Source organism: Triticum aestivum, chromosome 5A (assembly GCF_018294505.1).
Source record: "Triticum aestivum cultivar Chinese Spring chromosome 5A, IWGSC CS RefSeq v2.1, whole genome shotgun sequence".
NCBI lineage: Eukaryota > Viridiplantae > Streptophyta > Magnoliopsida > Poales > Poaceae > Triticum > Triticum aestivum.
The window spans coordinates 98,936,324-98,940,969 of NC_057806.1; the positions used below are offsets into that span (position 1 = coordinate 98,936,324).

The 4,646-nt window shown below is 49.6% G+C and overlaps 1 protein-coding gene across 3 annotated transcripts in view; it reads left to right on the top strand.

Moving 5' to 3' along the window:
- The first annotated feature begins 4,436 nt into the window (after nucleotides 1-4,436).
- Nucleotides 4,437-4,646, top strand: part of LOC123102476 (uncharacterized) — a 5,112-nt gene continuing 4,902 nt past the window's right edge. For 2 of the 3 annotated variants that reach the window (XM_044523847.1, XM_044523846.1), the window contains exon 1: nucleotides 4,437-4,618. The gene's annotated coding sequence lies outside the window, so the exon portion shown is untranslated. The remainder of the gene's footprint in view (nucleotides 4,619-4,646) is intronic. The other variant, XM_044523848.1, reaches the window with a different exon arrangement.

Below are 4,646 nucleotides of genomic sequence, written 5' to 3' on the forward strand. Positions count from 1 at the left end.
CAGACTCTTTGTTCCCTTCATGCAATACCTCATGCGGCGTGGCTGTGTGCAGGTGATTTTAACGAAACTCTGTTTGCCTTTGAGCACTTTAGCAGAGCAGAGCGGCCGGAGAGACAAATGCGTGCTTTTAGGGAGGTCATCGATGAAGTTTCATTATAGGATCTCGGTTGGTCTGGGACAGCATATACGTGGGATAATCGTCAAGCCGGCGATGCAAATGTCAAGGCCAAATTGGATAGGTTTTTTGCAAACGAAGAGTTCAGACAACACTTTGCGCATATCAGAGTTAGACATCTCCCATCGGTGGAGTCGGATCATTGCTTTGTAATGGAAGAAATTAAGTTGCACTCGCCTGGTAGGTCACGGACAAAGAAACAATTCCGCTACGAGAATGTTTGGCAGACTCATGTGGATTATGACCGTCTGGTTCAGGAAACTTGGCGGGGCATACAAAGGGGACCTACGCTTCAAGGGATTTCGGTGGCGTTGGGCGCATTACATCAGACTCTTGAACCATGGGGTTCTAGAGAATTTGGTAGCCTCTCGTGCACTGTCAGACAATTGCAGAAGAGGCTAGATCGCATCCGGTGCAGATCTATTGGCTCGGGGCCAATGGATGAGGAGAAACATGTTGTCCAAAAACTGAAGGAGGCGTTGCACCAGGAAGAGGTGTGGCTTTAGACAGCGATCTTGAGTTCCTTGGCTTCGTGAAGGAGACCGCAACACAGCCTATTTTCAAGCTCAAGCGGCACATCGTAAACGGATTAACAAAATATCCTGTCTTCGGCGAGAGGATGGCTCGGTCTGTTCGTCTGAAGAGGAGGATAAGATGGAAGTGCAAGCCTTCTATCAAAACCTATATCAATCACAGGGTTTTGCGGATGCGAGCGATCTTATCGCATGTGCCTGCTAAAGTTTCTCAGGCCATGAATGATGATCTTGATAAACCCTACACGACCAAAGAAGTGAAGGTGGCACTATTTCAGATGGCGCCTTCCAAAGCCCCGGGTGTGGATGGTTTCAATGCAGGGTTTTATCAGCGACACTGGGACCTACTGGGCGCTGATGTTACACTTGCAGTGTTGGATTTTCTTAACGGAGGAGAGTTGCCAGCGGGGTTGAATGATACTTCCATCACCTTAATGCCCAAGGTACGCCATCCGCAGTCGATCTCACAATATCGCCCTATTGCTTTGTGTCCGGTCTTGTACAAGATTGTGGCCAAGGCTATTACTAACCGGTTGAGAAGCTGGATGGATTCTGTTATCAGTGAAGAACAAAGTGCTTTCGTCCCGGGACGCCTCATTACAGATAACGTACTGGTTGCGTACGAGAGCATCCACACGTTGAAAAGGAGGAAGAAGGGACAGAATTATTCGTGTGCGGTTAAGCTTGATATGATGAAGGCTTACGATCGCGTTGAGTGGCATTATCTTGAAGCAATATTGCAGCGGCTTGGCTTCAGCATGATCTTTATTAGATTAATCATGAAGTGTGTCTCATCGGTACGATTTTCAGTTTGTGTCAATGGAGAACTACTACCTTACTTCACACCAACGAGAGGGTTTCGTCAAGGTGACCCAGTTTCACCTTATTTATTCCTGTTGTGTGCAGAAGGATTTTCCTCTTTGCTAAAATATTACAATAGAGGATTTGTTGATAGGGGGCTGCGAGTGAGTTACAGATCTCCTTGGGTCACCCATCTATTGTTCGCGGACGACAGTCTTATATTTATCAATGCAAACAGTCTGAGTGCTATCCGTTTGAATGAAATTCTTCGAGTTTATTGTGAGGCTTCGAGGCAAAGTGTTAACAGAGAGAAAAGTTCAATATATTTTAGCTCAAACTCGCCATCAGAACTAAGGCAATTATTGAAGGCTACCTTGCACATCCAGGTGGAGGCCTTCAGTGAAAAATATTTGGGCTTACCCACCGTTGTTGGATGGATCACAAGCGGTACTTTCGATCATGTCAGCGAAAGGGTGCGTTCCAAGATCCAAGGCTGGTCAGAGAGGTTATTAGCTTGTGCGGGGCGTGATGCTTTGTTGAAATCGGTAGCTCAAGCAATTCCTACCTTTCCTATGAGTACCTTTCTGCTTACTAAGAAAGTTTGTAAGAGTCTGACCTCACCCAGGGCCAAGTACTTTTGGAGCAATTCTCTTGACAAAAAGTTATTGCATTGGGTGTCTTGGAAGGACTTGGTGACACCCAAGTGCAAGGGGGTATGGGATACCGAGATCCCCACTTATTTAACCTTGCAATGCTTGGAAAACATGGATTGCGTTTTCTGACGAGCCCAAATTCCCTCTGCGCAAGTGTTTTGAAAGGAAGACTTTTCCCCGACACTGAGTTTATGCAGGCCCCGGCGCCCAAGTCGGCTTCTGCTACTTGGAAGGCGATTATTGCGGGGAAGAAAGCTCTCAGCACAGGTTTGATCAAACCATGTTGGAGATGGCAGTACGATCTCGATCTGGACTGATAAATGGATTCCAGGGATGATCAGCATGACACATGTTTCACGACCACTGAACACTGACATTTTGCTAGTGTCCGAGCTTATTGATCCTCATACTTGGTCGTGGAGGTAGGATCTGGTCAGAAGTAACTTTATTGCCACAGACGCTGCGGCCATTCTTAACATACCTATTCGGTCGGGCGGTGGCAATGATTCTCTTGCTTGGGCATTTGAAAAAACAGGCAATTACACTGTCAAATCAGCGTACCGATCTCTTGTGACTCAGAACGAGCGTTTGGCTCTAGAGGAAGGGACGGCTACCGGAACTTCATTGAGTGATCAACAGTTGTGGAAAGCCTTGTGAAAGTTGAATGTTATCCCAAAAGTTAGTGTTTTGGTGGAGAGTGCTTCGAGGGATTTTGCCTGATGAAGCAACACTCAATCATCGACATATTACGGATGCTCGGCAGTGCAAAGTTTGTCGTGCAACAGACGAGGATCTGAAGCATGCATTATTACATTGCCCGCATGCTCAAAATTTCTGGGAAGAGGCATGTGCGTGGTTTGGTCTGTGGCTGCCCAACCTTCACTCGGAGTCATGGGCGCGTGACATTACGTGCTCCCCATGTGTTCTCCTATGAGGACCGAGCAAAGATCATAACTATCATGTGGTCCATTTGGCATTCCAGGAATCGCATCAAGCATGGAGAAGAGGGTAGAGACCCGGTGTCTACTATGCGGGCTACAAAGGAGGCCATTGCGCTCCTTCATCTGCCGCGCAAAGAGGCACAAGTTTTGCCTGGATTTGGATGGCGTCCGCCTGATGAGGGCTTTGTCAAAATCAACACAGACGGTGGACTTAATACTGAGGGGGGTCGAGCGGGTGCCGGTGGTGTTGCTCGATCTCCCTCGGCCTTGCTTGGTGCGTGGTGCAAACCTTATTCCGGGATCACAGATCCTCTCACTATGGAGGGTCTATCCTTACGTGATGGTGTTCGTTTTGCTACTCTCCGAGGCTTCTCCCATGTGATAATGGAAGTAGACTGCTTGGAGTTGGTGACACTTTGGAACTCTCGCCACAATTCACGATCTATTGTGGCCTATTTATTAGATGAGATAGGAGAGCTCAGACTTACTTTACATCTTTCGATGTTCGTCATGTAAATAGATCAGCTAATCTTCCTGCACATCTATGTGCAAAGCATGCTTGTGCACTTGATGTAACAGATAACTGGGTAGATGAAACTCTAAGCTTCCTGGTGACCAGCCTTTTGGATGACTCATCCATGAATACCTTTCGATGAATAAAGCTCTCCAATTAGTATGCAAAAAAAAACTACATATATAGACGGGACAACTTTTCAACGCCACCAGTGTACGGCAGCGGGAAGAGCCGACGTCGCACACCCACGGCACCGCCGCGTTCCGTCCGCTTTCTCTTCCTCCTGCGCGGTCCCCCCTCCGTCCGCAGCCGCGGCGCCCCGGGGCACACGTCGGGCGCCCGCAGCCGGCTTCTCGGCGACGTCGGCGTCGAGTAACCCTCCTCGTAACCATTAGCGTCGCCGTTGTCCTCCACAGGTGAGGCGTCCACTCCGCAGTCGCCCGCTGCCAGAGGCATGGCGGGCACTTCCTCCGCCGCCGGCACACCGTCCGGGGTCATGTCCTGTGCTTCGCGGGCGGCGTAGCTGTTCCGGCGACCCATATGCATGCGTACGCGCGCGAGAGTTGCTCTGCGACCTGAGACCGATCGACGCGCGAGAGTAGCAAAGGAACCGGGCGCGGGGGCTCGATATTTATACAGGAGACGTCGTCATCCAGTTTGAACCGGTTACGGAAGGAAGCAAATCCGATTCGAGATCCTCGCGTGGCCCTTCAAGTCTCATGGGCCTCGCTTTAAAAAAAAAATCTCATGGGCTTCTAACTCTAAGCCCGGGAGAAGAGAGGGAAAGAAAGGTGAGGAGGAGCGCGTTCCTCTCCGGCTCTCTCTCTCCTCTCTTGCGCTCAGGCTCAGTTTAGTTTGTTTAACCGCTAGGGATAGGGAAAGGGGGGAAACAACAGAGAGCGGAAATAGGCGTTAGTCTGTCAATGGAGGGGAGGAGCAGCAGCTCCATTTCCCATCTCCCGCCGCACATCACGAGGAAGGAGCCCTTTTTCTCCACCCTGGTATGATGATCTCGCGCTGCTCCCCCCC